Here is a 17,475-nt window from a genome sequence, read left to right on the forward strand (position 1 = left end):
GGGACCCTCGTGTTTCCTCTCGAGTGGAGACGGGTATGTCGGGGAACTTCTTGATTTGCACCAAGGGTGTGAAGGACCCTTTCGAAGTTCCAGAGGGGAGGTGTGATCAGCCTCGAGACGCCTCAGCGGAAATGGGCCTCATCTCGCCTGGAGGGAAGAACCTCCTGGATTTTCTCGAGTTGCGGCAGGTCTTCTCGAGTTACGACGGGGACCTCAGGGACCCGCTCTGGTGGCCTCAGGAAAGGCCAGTCCCCATGCGAGTTGCTAGGGGCCATCTCGGGATTCCTCTCCCATCGATGCCCGGGCCTAAGGCCTTGTGTGGAGTCGGGGCCGGAACCTGAGGATTCCTCTCCAGTGTTGACATGGATTTTGGGGTGCCTCTGAGTCTCCTCAGGGGAGTCAGGCCTCGTCTCGAGTGGGGGCATGCACGTGCGCTTCCCTCCCGAGCTGCAGCAGTAGGGTCACGCTTCCTGTCACGTGGATCAAGGGATCTGTGGCTTTCCCTCGAGGCTTTCCCTCGAGGCTTTCCCAGGAGGCTTTCCCACAGGGCTGTGCCAAGTGCCACCTTGGTGTGAGTCGATCCTCGGCAAGAAAGATGAGCCGGTGAAGAGAAAAGAGGTTCCTCTGGAATGGACAGAGGCATCTGGTTGACTCTTCGAATGGTGGCACGACCCTGGAGTTCCTCTCGCCGTTCCTGTTGAGAGGGCCTCCTCTTGAGATGCGACGGGAACGCCGGGAAGTCTTTCCCGACGAAGCAGGGAAAGGATCCCTCATCTCGAGCTACGAGGCGGAAACGGGGCTCCTCTGGATGTGGGCGGGAGCCTCGTGTTTCCTCTCGAGTGGAGACGGGTATGTCGGGGAACTTCTTGAGTTGCACCAAGGGTGTGAAGGACCCTTTCGACGTTCCAGAGGTGAGGTGTGATTAGCCCCGAGAAGCCTCTGCGGAAATGGGCCTCATCTCGCCTGCAGGGGAGAACCTTCTGGATATTCTCGAGTTGCGGCAGGTCTTCTCGAGTTACGACGGGACCTCAGGGACCCGCTCTGGTGGCCTCAGGAAAGGCCAGTCCCCATGCGAATTGCTGGGGGCCATCTCGGGATTCCTCTCCCGTCGATGCCGGGGCCTAAGACCTTGTGTGGAGTCGTGGCCGGAACCTGAGGATTCCTCTCCAGTGTTGACATGGATTTTGGGGTGCCTCTGAGTCTCCCCAGGGGAGTTAGGCCTCGTCTCGAGTGGGGGCATGCACGTGCGCTTCCCTCCCTTGCTGCAGCAGTAGGGTCACACTTCCTGTCACGTGGATAAGGCGATCTGTGGCCTTCCCTCGAGGCTTTCCCTCGAGGCTTTCCCACGAGGCTTTCCCACAGGGCTGTGCCAAGTGCCACCTTGGTGTGAGTCGATCCTCGGCGTGAAAGACGAGCCGGTGAAGGGAAAGAGGTTCCTCTGGAATGGACAGAGACATTGGGGGACTTTTGGAATTGTGGCACGACCCTGGAGTTCCTCTCGCCGTTCCTGTTGAGAGGACCTCCTCTTGAGATGCGACGGGAACGCCCGGATTTCTTTCCCGACGAAGCAGGGAAAGGATCCCTCATCTCGAGCTACGAGGCGGAAATGGGGCTCCTCTGGATGTGGGCGGGACCCTCGTGTTTCCTCTCGAGTGGAGACGGGTATGTCGGGGAACTTCTTGATTTGCACCAAGGGTGTGAAGGACCCTTTCGAAGTTCCAGAGGGGAGGTGTGATCAGCCTCGAGACGCCTCAGCGGAAATGGGCCTCATCTCGCCTGGAGGGGAGAACCTCCTGGATTTTCTCGAGTTGCGGCAGGTCTTCTCGAGTTACGACGGGTCCTCAGGGACCCGCTCTGGTGGCCTCAGGAAAGGCCAGTCCCCATGCGAGTTGCTAGGGGACCTCTCGGGATTCCTCTCCCGTCCATGCCGGGGCCTCAGTCCTTGTGTGGAGTCGGGGCCGGAACCTGAGGATTCCTCTCCAGTGTTGCCATGGATCTTGGGTGCTTCTGAGTCTCCCCAGGGGAGTCAGGCCTCGTCTCGAGTGGGGGCATGCACGTGCTCTTTCCTCCCGAGCTGCAGCAGTAGTGTCACGCTTCCTGTCACGTGGATCAAGGGATCTGTGGCTTTCCCTCAAGGCTGTCCCTCGAGGCTTTCCCACGAGGCTTTCCCACAGGGCTGTGCCACGTGCCACCTTGGTGTGAGTCGATCCTCGGCGTGAAAGACGAGCCGGTCAAGGGAAAAGAGGTTCCTCTGGAATGGACTGAGACATCTGGGGGACTCTTGGAATGGTGGCACGACCCTGGAGTTCCTCTCGCCGTTCCTGTTGAGAGGGCCTCCTCTTGAGATGCGACGGGAACACCGGGAACCCTTCCCGACGAAGCAGGGAAAGGATCCCTCATCTCGAGCTACGAGGCGGAAACGGGGCTCCTCTGGATGTGGGTGGGAACCTCCTGTTTCCTCTCGAGTGGAGACGGGTATGTCGGGGAGCTTCTTGATTTGCACCAAGGGTGTGAAGGACCCTTTCAAAGTTCCAGAGGGGAGGTGTGATCAGCCTCGAGACGCCTCAGCGGAAATGGGCCTCATCTCGCCTGGAGGGGAGAACCTCCTGGATTTTCTCGAGTTGCGGCAGGTCTTCTCGTGTTACGACGGGGACCTCAGGGACCCGCTCTGGTGGCCTCAGGAAAGGCCAGTCCCCATGCGAGTTGCTAGGGGACCTCTCGGGATTCCTCTACCGTCCATGCCGCGGCCTCAGTCCTTGTGTGGAGTCGGGGCCGGAACCTGAGGATTCCTCTCCAGTGTTGCCATGGATCTTGGGGTGCTTCTGAGTCTCCCCAGGGGAGTCAAGCCTCGTCTCGTGTGGGGGCATGCACGTGCGCTTTCCTCCCGAGCTGCAGCAGTAGTGTCACGCTTCCTGTCACGTGGATCAAGGGATCTGTGGCTTTCCTTCGAGGCTGTCCCTCGAGGCTTTCACACGAGGATTTCCCACAGGGCTGTGCCACGTGCCACCTTGGTGTGAGTCGCTCCTCGGCATGAAAGAGAGCTGGTGAAGGGAAAAGAGGTTCCTCTGGAATGGACTGAGACATCTGGGGGACTCTTGGAATGGTGGCAGGACCCTGGAGTTCCTCTCGCCGTTCCTGTTGTGAGGGCCTCCTCTTGTGATGCGACGGGAACGCCGGGAACTCTTTCCCGATGAAGCAGGGAAAGGATCCCTCATCTCGAGCTACGAGGCGGAAATGGGGCTCCTCTGGATGTGGGCGGGACCCTCGTGTTTCCTCTCGAGTGGAGACGGGTATGTCGGGGAACTTCTTGATTTGCACCAAGGGTGTGAAGTACCCTTTCGAAGTTCCAGAGGGGAGGTGTGATCAGCCTCGAGACGCCTCAGCGGAAATGGGCCTCATCTCGCCTGGAGGGGAGAACCTCCTGGATTTTCTCGAGTTGCGGCAGGTCTTCTCGAGTTACGACGGGGACCTCAGGGACCCGCTCTGGTGGCCTCAGGAAAGGCCAGTCCCCATGCGAGTTGCTAGGGGACCTCTCGGGATTCCTCTCCCGTCCATGCCGGGGCCTCAGTCCTTGTGTGGAGTCGGGGCCGGAACCTGAGGATTCCTCTCCAGTGTTGCCATGGATCTTGGGGTGCTTCTGAGTCTCCCCAGGGGAGTCAGGCCTCGTCTCGAGTGGGGGCATGCACGTGCGCTTTCCTCCCGAGCTGCAGCAGTAGTGTCACGCTTCCTGTCACGTGGATCAAGGGATCTGTGGCTTTCCCTCGAGGCTGTCCCTCGAGGCTTTCACACGAGGATTTCCCACAGGGCTGTGCCACGTGCCACCTTGGTGTGAGTCGATCCTCGGCGTGAAAGAGAGCTGGAGAAGGGAAAAGAGGTTCCTCTGGAATGGACTGAGACATCTGGGGGACTCTTGGAATGGTGGCAGGACCCTGGAGTTCCTCTCGACGTTCCTGTTGAGAGGGCCTCCTCTTGAGATGCGACGGGAACGCCGGGAACTCTTTCCCGACGAAGCAGGGAAAGGATCCCTCATCTCGAGCTACGAGGCGGAAACTGGGCTCCTCTGGATGTGGGCGGGACCCTCGTGTTTCCTCTCGAGTGGAGACGGGTATGTCGGGGAACTTCTTGATTTGCACCAAGGGTGTGAAGGACCCTTTCGAAGTTCCAGAGGTGAGGTGTGATCAGCCTCGAGACGCCTCAGCGGAAATGGGCCTCATCTCGCCTGGAGGGGAGAATCTCCTGGATTTCCTAAGTTGCGCCAGGTCTTCTCGAGTTACGACGGGGACCTCAGGGACCCGCTCTGGTGGCCTCAGGAAAGGCCATTCCCCATGCGAGTTGCTAGGGGACCACTCGGGATTCCTCTCCCGTCCATGCCGGGCCTCAGTCCTTGTGTGGAGTCGGGGCTGGAACCTGAGGAATCCTCTCCAGTGTTGCCATGGATCTTGGGTGCTTCTGAGTCTCCCCAGGGGAGTCAGGCCTCGTCTCGTGTGGGGGCATGCACGTGCGCTTTCCTTCCGAGCTGCAGCAGTAGTGTCAGGCTTCCTGTCACGTCGATCAAGGGATCTGTGGCTTTCACACAAGGCTGTCCCTCGAGGCTTTCCCACGAGGCTTTCCCCCAGGGCTGTGCCACATGTCACCTTGGTGTGAGTCGATCCTCGTCGTGAAAGACGAGGCAGTGAAGGGAAAAGAGGTTCCTCTGGAATGGACTGAGACATCTGGGGGACTCTTGGAATGGTGGCACGACCCTGGAGTTCCTCTCGCCGTTCCTGTTGAGAGGGCCTCCTCTTGAGATGCGACGGGAACGCCGGGAAGTCTTTCCCGACGAAGCAGGGAAAGGATCCCTCATCTCGAGCTACGAGGCGGAAACGGGGCTCCTCTGGATGTGGGCGGGACCCTCGTGTTTCCTCTCGAGTGGAGACGGGTATGTCGGGGAGCTTCTTGATTTGCACCAAGGGTGTGAAGGACCCTTTCGAAGTTCCAGAGGGGAGGGGTGATCAGCCTCGAGACGCCTCAGCGGAAATGGGCCTCATCTCGCCTGGAGGGGAGAACCTCCTGGATTTTCTCGAGTTGCGGCAGGTCTTCTCGAGTTACGACGGGGACCTCAGGGACCCGCTCTGGTGGCCTCAGCAAAGGCCAGTCCCCATGCGAGTTGCTAGGGGACCTCTCGGGATTCCTCTACCGTCCATGCCGCGGCCTCAGTCCTTGTGTGGAGTCGGGGCCGGAACCTGAGGATTCCTCTCCAGTGTTCCCATGGATCTTGGGGTGTTTCTGAGTCTCCCCAGGGGAGTCAAGCCTCGTCTCGTGTGGGGGCATGCACGTGCGCTTTCCTCCCGAGCTGCAGCAGTAGTGTCACGCTTCCTGTCACGTGGATCAAGGGATCTGTGGCTTTCCCTCGAGGCTGTCCCTCGAGGCTTTAACACGAGGCTTTCCGACAGGGCTGTGCCACATGTCACCTTGGTGTGAGTCGATCCTCGGCGTGAAATACGAGCCGGTGAAGTGAAAAGAGTTTCCTCTGGAATGGACTGAGATATCTGGGGCACTCTTGGAATGGTGGCACGACCAAGGAGTTCCTCTCGCCGTTCCTGTTGAGAGGGCCTCCTCTTGAGATTCAACGGGAACGCCGGGAACTCTTCCCGACGAACCAGTGAAAGGATCCCTGACCTCGAGCTACGAGGCGGAAACGGGGCTCCTATGGATGTGGGCGGGACCCTCGTGTTTCCTCTCGAGTGGAGACGGGTATGTCGGGGAACTTCTTGAGTTGCACCAAGGGTGTGAAGGACCCTTTCGACGTTCCAGAGGTGAGGTGCGATTATCCCCGAGAAGCGTCTGCGGAAATGGGCCTCATCTCGCCTGCAGGGGAGAACCTCCTGGATATTCTCGAGTTGCGGCAGGTCTTCTCGAGTTACGACGGGGACCTCAGGGACCCGCTCTGGTGGCCTCAGGAAGGGCGAGTCCCCATGCTATTTGCTGGGGGCCATCTCGGGATTCCTCTCCCGTCGATGCCGGGGCCTAAGTCCATTTGTGGAGTCGGGGCCGGAACCTGAGCATTCCTCTCCAGTGTTGACATGGATTTTGGAGTGCCTCTGAGTCTCCCCAGGGGAGTCAGGCCTCGTCTCGAGTGGGGCCATGCATGTGCGCTTCCCTCCCTAGCTGCAGCAGTAGGGTTACGCTTCCTGTCACGTGGAACACGGGATCTGTGGCTTTCCCTCGAGGCTTTCCCTCGAGGCTTTCCCACGAGGCTTTCCCACAGGGCTGTGCCAAGTGCCACCTTGGTGTGAGTCGATCCTCGGCGTGAAAGTCCAGCCGGTGAAGGAAAAAGAGGTTCCTCTGGAATAGATTGAGACATCTGGGGGACTCTTGGAATGGTGGCACGACCCTGGAGTTCCTCTCGCCGTTCCTGTTGAGAGGGCCTCCTCTTGAGATGCGGGGGGAACGCCGGGAATTCTTTCCCGACGAAGCAGGGAAAGGATCCCTCACCTCGAGCTACGAGGCGGAAACGGGGCTCCTCTGGATGTCGGCGGGACCCTCGTGTTTCCTCTCGAGTGGAGACGGGTATGTCGGGGAGCTTCTTGATTTGCACCAAGGGTGTGAAGGACCCTTTCGAAGTTCCAGAGGGGAGGTGTGATCAGCCTCGAGACGCCTCAGCGGAAATGGGCCTCATCTCGCCTGGAGGGGAGAACCTCCTGGATTTTCTCGAGTTGCGGCAGGTCTTCTCGAGTTACGACGGGGACCTCAGGGACCCGCTCTGGTGGCCTCAGGAAAGGCCAGTCCCCATGCGAGTTGCTAGGGGACCTCTCGGGATTCCTCTACCGTCCATGCCGCGGCCTCAGTCCTTGTGTGGAGTTGGGGCCGGAACCTGAGGATTCCTCTCCAGTGTTGCCATGGATCTTGGGGTGTTTCTGAGTCTCCCCAGGGGAGTCAAGCCTCGTCTCGTGTGGGGGAATGCACGTGCGCTTTCCTCCCGAGCTGCAGCAGTAGTGTCACGCTTCCTGTCACGTGGATCAAGGGATCTGTGGCTTTCCCTCGAGGCTGTCCCTCGAGGCTTTAACACGAGGCTTTCCGACAGGGCTGTGCCACATGTCACCTTGGTGTGAGTCGATCCTCGGCGTGAAAGACGAGCCGGTGAAGTGAAAAGAGTTTCCTCTGGAATGGACTGAGATATCTGGGGCACTCTTGGAATGGTGGCACGACCAAGGAGTTCCTCTCGCCGTTCCTGTTGAGAGGGCCTCCTCTTGAGATTCAACGGGAACGCCGGGAACTCTTCCCGACGAACCAGTGAAAGGATCCCTGACCTCGAGCTACGAGGCGGAAACGGGGCTCCTATGGATGTGGGCGGGACCCTCGTGTTTCCTCTCGAGTGGAGACGGGTATGTCGGGGAACTTCTTGAGTTGCACCAAGGGTGTGAAGGACCCTTTCGACGTTCCAGAGGTGAGGTGCGATTATCCCCGAGAAGCGTCTGCGGAAATGGGCCTCATCTCGCCTGCAGGGGAGAACCTCCTGGATATTCTCGAGTTGCGGCAGGTCTTCTCGAGTTACGACGGGGACCTCAGGGACCCGCTCTGGTGGCCTCAGGAAGGGCGAGTCCCCATGCTATTTGCTGGGGGCCATCTCGGGATTCCTCTCCCGTCGATGCCGGGGCCTAAGTCCATTTGTGGAGTCGGGGCCGGAACCTGAGCATTCCTCTCCAGTGTTGACATGGATTTTGGAGTGCCTCTGAGTCTCCCCAGGGGAGTCAGGCCTCGTCTCGAGTGGGGCCATGCATGTGCGCTTCCCTCCCTAGCTGCAGCAGTAGGGTTACGCTTCCTGTCACGTGGAACACGGGATCTGTGGCTTTCCCTCGAGGCTTTCCCTCGAGGCTTTCCCACGAGGCTTTCCCACAGGGCTGTGCCAAGTGCCACCTTGGTGTGAGTCGATCCTCGGCGTGAAAGTCCAGCCGGTGAAGGAAAAAGAGGTTCCTCTGGAATAGATTGAGACATCTGGGGGACTCTTGGAATGGTGGCACGACCCTGGAGTTCCTCTCGCCGTTCCTGTTGAGAGGGCCTCCTCTTGAGATGCGGGGGGAACGCCAGGAATTCTTTCCCGACGAAGCAGGGAAAGGATCCCTCACCTCGAGCTACGAGGCGGAAACGGGGCTCCTCTGGATGTGGGCGGGACCCTCGTGTTTCCTCTCGAGTGGAGACGGGTATGTCGGGGAACTTCTTGAGTTGCACCAAGGGTGTGAAGGACCCTTTCGACGTTCCAGAGGTGAGGTGTGATTATCCCCGAGAAGCGTCTGCGGAAATGGGCCTCATCTCACCTGCAGGGGAGAACCTCCTGGATATTCTCGAGTTGCGGCAGGTCTTCTCGAGTTACGACGGGGACCTCAGGGACCCGCTCTGGTGGCCTCAGGAAAGGCCAGTCCCCATGCGAGTTGCTAGGGGCCATCTCGGGATTCCTCTCCCATCGATGCCCGGGCCAAAGGCCTTGTGTGGAGTCGGGGCCGGAACCTGAGGATTCCTCTCCAGTGTTGACATGGATTTTGGGGTGCCTCTGAGTCTCCTCAGGGGAGTCAGGCCTCGTCTCGAGTGGGGGCATGCACGTGCGCTTCCCTCCCGAGCTGCAGCAGTAGGGTCACGCTTCCTGTCACGTGGATCAAGGGATCTGTGGCTTTCCCTCGAGGCTTTCCCTCGAGGCTTTCCCAGGAGGCTTTCCCACAGGGCAGTGCCAAGTGCCACCTTGGTGTGAGTCGATCCTCGGCAAGAAAGATGAGCCGGTGAAGGGAAAAGAGGTTCCTCTGGAATGGACAGAGGCATCTGGTTGACTCTTCGAATGGTGGCACGACCCTGGAGTTCCTCTCGCCGTTCCTGTTGAGAAGGCCTTCTCTTGAGATGCGACGGGAACGCCGGGAATTCTTTTCCGACGAAGCAGGGAAAGGATCCCTCACCTCGAGCTACGAGGCGGAAACGGGGCTCCTCTGGATGTGGGCGGGACCCTCGTGTTTCCTCTCGAGTGGAGACGGGTATGTCGGGGAACTTCTTGAGTTGCACCAAGGGTGTGAAGGACCCTTTCGACGTTCCAGAGGTGAGGTGTGATTAGCCCCGAGAAGCCTCTGCGGAAATGGGCCTCATCTCGCCTGCAGGGGAGAACCTCCTGGATATTCTCGAGTTGCGGCAGGTCTTCTCGAGTTACGACGGGACCTCAGGGACCCGCTCTGGTGGCCTCAGGAAGGGCCAGTCCCCATGCGAATTGCTGGGGGCCATCTCGGGATTCCTCTCCCGTCGATGCCGGGGCCTAAGACCTTGTGTGGAGTCGGGGCCGGAACCTGAGCATTCCTCTCCAGTGTTGACATGGATTTTGGAGTGCCTCTGAGTCTCCCCAGGGGAGTCAGGCCTCGTCTCGAGTGGGGCCATGCACGTGGGCTTCCCTCCCGAGCTGCAGCAGTAGGGTCACGCTTCCTGTCACGTGGATCAAGGGATCTGTGGCTTTCCCTCGAGCCTTTCCCTAGAGGCTTTCCCACGAGGCTTTCCCACAGGGCTGTGCCAAGTGCCACCTTGGTGTGAGTCGATCCTCAGCGTGAAAGACGAGCCGGTGAAGGGAAAAGAGGTTCCTCTGGAATGAACAGAGGCATCTGGTTGACTCTTGGAATGGTGGGACGACCCTGGAGTTCCTCTCGCCGTTCCTGTTGAGAGGGCCTCCTCTTGAGATGCGACGGGAACGCCGGGAATTCTTTCCCGACGAAGCAGGGAAAGGATGCCTCACCTCGAGCTACGAGACGGAAACGGGGCTCCTATGGATGTGGGCGGGACCCTCGTGTTTCCTCTCGAGTGGAGACGGGTATGTCGGGGAACTTCTTGAGTTGCACCAAGGGTGTGAAGGACCCATTCGACGTTCCAGAGGTGAGGTGTGATTAGCCCCGAGAAGCCTCTGCGGAAATGGGCCTCATCTCGCCTGCAGGGGAGAACCTCCTGGATATTCTCGAGTTGCGGCAGGTCTTCTCGAGTTACGACGGGGACCTCAGGGACCCGCTCTGTTGGCCTCAGGAAAGGCCAGTCCCCATGCGAGTTGCTAGGGGACCTCTCGGGATTCCTCTACCGTCCATGCCGCGGCCTCAGTCCTTGTTTGGAGTCGGGGCCGGAACCTGAGGATTCCTCTCCAGTGTTGCCATGGATCTTGGGGTGCTTCTGAGTCTCCCCAGGGGAGTCAAGCCTCGTCTCGTGTGGGGGCATGCACGTGCGCTTCCCTCCCGAGCTGCAGCAGTAGTGTCACGCTTCCTGTCAAGTGGATCAAGGGATCTGTGGCTTTCCCTCGAGGCTGTCCCTCGAGGCTTTCACACGAGGATTTCCCACAGGGCTGTGCCACGTGCCACCTTGGTGTGAGTCGCTCCTCGGCATGAAAGAGAGCTGGTGAAGGGAAAAGAGGTTCCTCTGGAATGGACTGAGACATCTGGGGGACTCTTGGAATTGTGGCAGGACCCTGGAGTTCCTCTCGCCGTTCCTGTTGTGAGGGCCTCCTCTTGTGATGCGACGGGAACGCCGGGAACTCTTTCCCGATGAAGCAGGGAAAGGATCCCTCATCTCGAGCTACGAGGCGGAAATGGGGCTCCTCTGGATGTGGGCGGGACCCTCGTGTTTCCTCTCGAGTGGAGACGGGTATGTCGGGGAACTTCTTGATTTGCACCAAGGGTGTGAAGGACCCTTTCGAAGTTCCAGAGGGGAGGTGTGATCAGCCTCGAGACGCCTCAGCGGAAATGGGCCTCATCTCGCCTGGAGGGGAGAACCTCCTGGATTTTCTCGAGTTGCGGCAGGTCTTCTCGAGTTACGACGGGGACCTCAGGGACCCGCTCTGGTGGCCTCAGGAAAGGCCATTCCCCATGCGAGTTGCTAGGGGACCTCTCGGGATTCCTCTCCCGTCCATGCCGGGGCCTCAGTCCTTGTGTGGAGTCGGGGCCGGAACCTGAGGATACCTCTCCAGTGTTGCCATGGATCTTGGGTGCTTCTGAGTCTCCCCAGGGGAGTCAGGCCTCGTCTCGAGTGGGGGCATGCACGTGCTCTTTCCTCCCGAGCTGCAGCAGTAGTGTCACGCTTCCTGTCACGTGGATCAAGGGATCTGTGGCTTTCCCTCAAGGCTGTCCCTCGAGGCTTTCCCACGAGGCTTTCCCACAAGGCTGTGCCACGTGTCACCTTGGTGTGAGCCGATCCTCGGCGTGAAAGACGAGCCGGTCAAGGGAAAAGAGGTTCCTCTGGAATGGACTGAGACATCTGGGGTTCTCTTGGAATGGTGGCACGACCCTGGAGTTCCTCTCGCCGTTCCTGTTGGGAGGGCCTCCTCTTGAGATGCGACGGGAACGCCGGGAAGTCTTTCCCGACGAAGCAGGGAAAGGATCCCTCATCTCGAGCTACGAGGCGGAAACGGGGCTCCTCTGGATGTGGGCGGGAGCCTCGTGTTTCCTCTCGAGTGGAGACGGGTATGTCGGGGAACTTCTTGAGTTGCACCAAGGGTGTGAAGGACCCTTTCGACGTTCCAGAGGTGAGGTGTGATTAGCCCCGAGAAGCCTCTGCGGAAATGGGCCTCATCTCGCCTGCAGGGGAGAACCTTCAGGATATTCTCGAGTTGCGGCAGGTCTTCTCGAGTTACGACGGGACCTCAGGGACCCGCTCTGGTGGCCTCAGGAAGGGCCAGTCCCCATGCGAATTGCTGGGGGCCATCTCGGGATTCCTCTCCCGTCGATGCCGGGGCCTAAGACCTTGTGTGGAGTCGGGGCCGGAACCTGAGCATTCCTCTCCAGTGTTGACATGGATTTTGGAGTGCCTCTGAGTCTCCACAGGGGAGTCAGGCCTCGTCTCGAGTGGGGCCATGCAAGTGGGCTTCCCTCCCGAGCTGCAGCAGTAGGGTCACGCTTCCTGTCACGTGGATCAAGAGATCTGTGGCTTTCCCTCGAGCCTTTCCCTAGAGGCTTTCCCACGAGGCTTTCCCACAGGGCTGTGCCAAGTGCCACCTTGGTGTGAGTCGATCCTCAGCGTGAAAGACGAGCCGGTGAAGGGAAAAGAGGTTCCTCTGGAATGGACAGAAGCATCTGGTTGACTCTTGGAATGGTGGCACGACCCTGGAGTTCCTCTCGCCGTTCCTGTTGAGAGGGCCTCCTCTTGAGATGCGACGGGAACGCCGGGAATTCTTTCCCGACGAAGCAGGGAAAGGATGCCTCACCTCGAGCTACGAGACGGAAACGGGGCTCCTATGGATGTGGGCGTAACCCTCGTGTTTCCTCTCGAGTGTAGACGGGTATGTCGGGGAACTTCTTGAGTTGCACCAAGGGTGTGAAGGACCCATTCGACGTTCCAGAGGTGAGGTGTGATTAGCCCCGAGAAGCCTCTGCGGAAATGGGCCTCATCTCGCCTGCAGGGGAGAACCTCCTGGATATTCTCGAGTTGCGGCAGGTCTTCTCGAGTTACGACGGGGACCTCAGGGGCCCGCTCTGGTGGCCTCAGGAAGGGCCAGTCCCCATGCGAGTTGCTAGGGGCCATCTCGAGATTCATCTCCCGTCGATGCCGGGAACTAAGGCCTTGTGTGGAGTCGGGGCCGGAACCTGAGCATTCCTCTCCAGTGTTGACATGGATTTTGGGGTGCCTCTGAGTCTCCCCAGGGGAGTCAGGCCTCGTCTCGAGTGGGGGCATGCACGTGCGCTTTCCTCCCCAGCTGCAGCAGTAGGGTCACGCTTCCTGTCACGTGGATCAAGGGATCTGTGGCTATCCCTCGAGGCTTTCCCTCGAGGCTTTCCCACGAGGCTTTCCCACAGGGCTGTGCCAAGTGCCACCTTGGTGTGAGTCGATCCTCGGCGTGAAAGACGAGCCGGTGAAGGGAAAAGAGGTTCCTCTGGAATGGACAGAGACATCTGGGGGACTCTTGGAATGGTGGCTCGACCCTGGAGTTCCTCTCGCCGTTCCTGTTGAGAGGACCTCCTCTTGCGATGCGATGGGAACGACCGGAATTCTTTCCCGACGAAGCAGGGAAAGGATCCCTCACCTCGAGCTACGAGGCGGAAACGGGGCTCCTCTGGATGTGGGCGGGACCCTCGTGTTTCCTCTCGAGTGGAGACGGGTATGTCGGGGAACTTCTTGAGTTGCACCAAGGGAGTGAAGGACCCTTTCGACGTTCCAGAGGTGAGGTGTGATTAGCCCCGAGAAGCCTCTGCGGAAATGGGCCTCATCTCGCCTGCAGGGGAGAATCTCCTGGATTTTCTCGAGTTGCGCCAGGTCTTCTCGAGTTACGACGGGGACCTCAGGGACCCGCTCTGGTGGCCCCAGGAAAGGCCATTCCCCATGCGAGTTGCTAGGGGACCACTCGGGATTCCTCTACCGTCCATGCCGGGGCCTCAGTCCTTGTGTGGAGTCGGGGCTGGAACCTGAGGAATCCTCTCCAGTGTTGCCATGGATCTTGGGTGCTTCTGAGTCTCCCCAGGGGAGTCAGGCCTCGTCTCGTGTGGGGGCATGCACGTGCGCTTTCCTTCCGAGCTGCAGCAGTAGTGTCACGCTTCCTGTCACGTCGATCAAGGGATCTGTGGCTTTCACACAAGGCTGTCCCTCGAGGCTTTCCCACGAGGCTTTCCCCCAGGGCTGTGCCACATGTCACCTTGGTGTGAGTCGATCCTCGTCGTGAAAGACGAGGCAGTGAAGGGAAAAGAGGTTCCTCTGGAATGGACTGAGACATCTGGGGGACTCTTGGAATGGTGGCACGACCCTGGAGTTCCTCTCGCCGTTCCTGTTGAGAGGGCCTCCTCTTGAGATGCGACGGGAACGCCGGGAAGTCTTTCCCGACGAAGCAGGGAAAGGATCCCTCATGTCGAGCTACGAGGCGGAAACGGGGCTCCTCTGGATGTGGGCGGGACCCTCGTGTTTCCTCTCGAGTGGAGACGGGTATGTCGGGGAGCTTCTTGATTTGCACCAAGGGTGTGAAGGACCCTTTCGAAGTTCCAGAGGGGAGGTGTGATCAGCCTCGAGACGCCTCAGTGGAAATGGGCCTCATCTCGCCTGGAGGGGAGAACCTCCTGGATTTTCTCGAGTTGCGGCAGGTCTTCTCGAGTTACGACGGGGACCTCAGGGACCCGCTCTGGTGGCCTCAGGAAAGGCCAGTCCCCATGCGAGTTGCTAGGGGACCTCTCGGGATTCCTCTACCGTCCATGCCGCGGCCTCAGTCCTTGTGTGGAGTCGGGGCCGGAACCTGAGGATTCCTCTCCAGTGTTGCCATGGATCTTGGGGTGCTTCTGAGTCTCCCCTGGGGAGTCAAGCCTCGTCTCGTGTGGGGGCATGCACGTGTGCTTTCCTCCCGAGCTGCAGCAGTAGTGTCACGCTTCCTGTCACGTGGATCAAGGGATCTGTGGCTTTCCCTCGAGGCTGTCCCTCGAGGCTTTCACACGAGGATTTCCCACAGGGCTGTGCCACGTGCCACCTTGGTGTGAGTCGCTCCTCGGCGTGAAAGAGAGCTGGAGAAGGGAAAAGAGGTTCCTCTGGAATGGACTGAGACATCTGGGGGACTCTTGGAATGGTGGCAGGACCCTGGAGTTCCTCTCGCCGTTCCTGTTGAGAGGGCCTCCTCTTGTGATGCGACGGGAACGCCGGGAACTCTTTCCCGACGAAGCAGGGAAAGGATCCCTCATCTCGAGCTACGAGGCGGAAATGGGGCTCCTCTGGATGTGGGCGGGACCCTCGTGTTTCCTCTCGAGTGGAGACGGGTATGTCGGGGAACTTCTTGATTTGCACCAAGGGTGTGAAGGACCCTTTCGAAGTTCCAGAGGGGAGGTGTGATCAGCCTCGAGACGCCTCAGCGGAAATGGGCCTCGTCTCGCCTGGAGGGGAGAACCTCCTGGATTTTCTCGAGTTGCGGCAGGTCTTCTCGAGTTACGACGGGGACCTCAGGGACCCGCTCTGGTGGCCTCAGGAAAGGCCATTCCCCATGCGAGTTGCTAGGGGACCTCTCGGGATTCCTCTCCCGTCCATGCCGGGGCCTCAGTCCTTGTGTGGAGTGGGGGCCGGAACCTGAGGATTCCTCTCCAGTGTTGCCATGGATCTTGGGTGCTTCTGAGTCTCCCCAGGGGAGTCAGGCCTCGTCTCGAGTGGGGGCATGCACGTGCGCTTTCCTCCCGAGCTGCAGCAGTAGTGTCACGCTTCCTGTCACGTGGATCAAGGGATCTGTGGCTTTCCCTCAAGGCTGTCCCTCGAGGCTTTCCCACGAGGCTTTCCCACAGGGCTGTGCCACGTGTCACTTTGGTGTGAGTCGATCCTCGGCGTGAAAGACGAGCCGGTGAAGGGAAAAGAGGTTCCTCTGGAATGGACTGAGACATCTGGGGGACTCTTGGAATGGTGGCACGACCCTGGAGTTCCTCTCGGCGTTCCTGTTGAGAGGGCCTCCTCTTGAGATGCGACGGGAACGTCGGGAACTCTTTCCCGACGAAGCAGGGAAAGGATCCCTCATCTCGAGTTATGAGGCGGAAACGGGGCTCCTCTGGATGTGGGCGGGACCCTCGTGTTTCCTCTCGAGTGGAGACGGGTATGTCGGGGAACTTCTTGATTTGCACCAAGGGTGTGAAGGACCCTTTCGAAGTTCCAGAGGGGAGGTGTGATCAGCCTCGAGACGCCTCAGCGGAAATGGGCCTCATCTCGCCTGGAGGTAAGAACCTCCTGGATTTTCTCGAGTTGCGGCAGGTCTTCTCGAGTTACGACGGGGACCTCAGGGACCCGCTCTGGTGGCCTCAGGAAAGGCCAGTCCCCATGCGAGTTGCTAGGGGACCTCTCGGGATTCCTCTCCCGTCCATGCTGGGGCCTCAGTCCTTGTGTGGAGTCGGGGCCGGAACCTGAGGATTCCTCTCCAGTGTTGCCATGGATCTTGGGGTGCTTCTGAGTCTCCCCAGGGGAGTCAGGCCTCGTCTCGAGTGGGGGCATGCAGGTGCGCTTTCCTCCCGAGCTGCAGCAGTAGTGTAACGCTTCCTGTCACGTGGATCAAGGGATCTGTGGCTTTCCCTCGAGGCTGTCCCTCGAGGCTTTCCCGCGATTCTTTCCCACAGGGCTGTGCCACGTGCCACCTTGGTGTGAGTCGATCCTCGGCGTGAAAGACGAGCCGGTGAAGGGAAAAGAGGTTCCTCTGGAATGGACTGAGACATCTGGGGGACTCTTGGAATGGTGGCACGACCCTGGAGTTCCTCTCGCCGTTCCTGTTGAGAGGGCCTCCTCTTGAGATGCGACGGGAACGCCGGGAACTCTTTCCCGAAGAAGCAGGAAAAGGATCCCTCATCTCGAGCTACGAGGCGGAAACTGGGCTCCTCTGGATGTGGGCGGGACCCTCGTGTTTCCTCTCGAGTGGAGCGGGGTATGTCGGGGAACTTCTTGATTTGCACCAAGGGTGTGAAGGACCCTTTCGAAGTTCCAGAGGTGAGGTGTGATCAGCCTCGAGACGCCTCAGGGGAAATGGGCCTCATCTCGCCTGGAGGGGAGAACCTCCTGGATTTTCTCGAGTTGCGGCAGGTCTTCTCGAGTTACGACGGGGACCTCAGGGACCCGCTCTGGTGGCCTCAGGAAAGGCCATTCCCCATGCGAGTTGCTAGGGGACCTCTCGGGATTCCTCTCCCGTCCATGCCGGGGCCTCAGTCCTTGTGTGGAGTCGGGGCTGGAACCTGAGGATTCCTCTCCAGTGTTGCCATGGATCTTGGGTGCTTCTGAGTCTCCCCAGGGGAGTCAGGCCTCGTCTCGTGTGGGGGCATGCACGTGCGCTTTCCTTCCGAGCTGCAGCAGTAGTGTCACGCTTCCTGTCACGTCGATCAAGGGATCTGTGGCTTTCACACAAGGCTGTCCCTCGAGGCTTTCCCACGAGGCTTTCCCCCAGGGCTGTGCCACATGTCACCTTGGTGTGAGTCGATCCTCGTCGTGAAAGACGAGGCAGTGAAGGGAAAAGAGGTTCCTCTGGAATGGACTGAGACATCTGGGGGACTCTTGGAATGGTGGCACGACCCTGGAGTTCCTCTCGCCGTTCCTGTTGAGAGGGCCTCCTCTTGAGATGCGACGGGAACGCCGGGAAGTCTTTCCCGATGAAGCAGGGAAAGGATCCCTCATCTCGAGCTACGAGGCAGAAACGGGGCTCCTCTGGATGTGGGCGGGACCCTCGTGTTTCCTCTCGAGTGGAGACGGGTATGTCGGAGAGCTTCTTGATTTGCACCAAGGGTGTGAAGGACCCTTTCGAAGTTCCAGAGGGGAGGTGTGATCAGACTCGAGACGCCTCAGCGGAAATGGGCCTCATCTCGCCTAGAGGGGAGAACCTCCTGGATTTTCTCGAGTTGCGGCAGTCTTCTCGAGTTATGACGGCGAACTCAGGGACCCGCTCTGGTGGCCTCAGGAAAGGCCAGTCCACATGCGAGTTGCTAGGGGACCTCTCGGGATTCCTCTCCCGTCCATGCCGGGGCCTCAGTCCTTGTGTGGAGTCGGGGACGGAACCTGAGGATTCCTCTCCAGTGTTGC

This window comes from Budorcas taxicolor, chromosome 9, assembly GCF_023091745.1.
Source record: "Budorcas taxicolor isolate Tak-1 chromosome 9, Takin1.1, whole genome shotgun sequence".
NCBI classification, from domain to species: Eukaryota; Metazoa; Chordata; class Mammalia; order Artiodactyla; family Bovidae; genus Budorcas; species Budorcas taxicolor.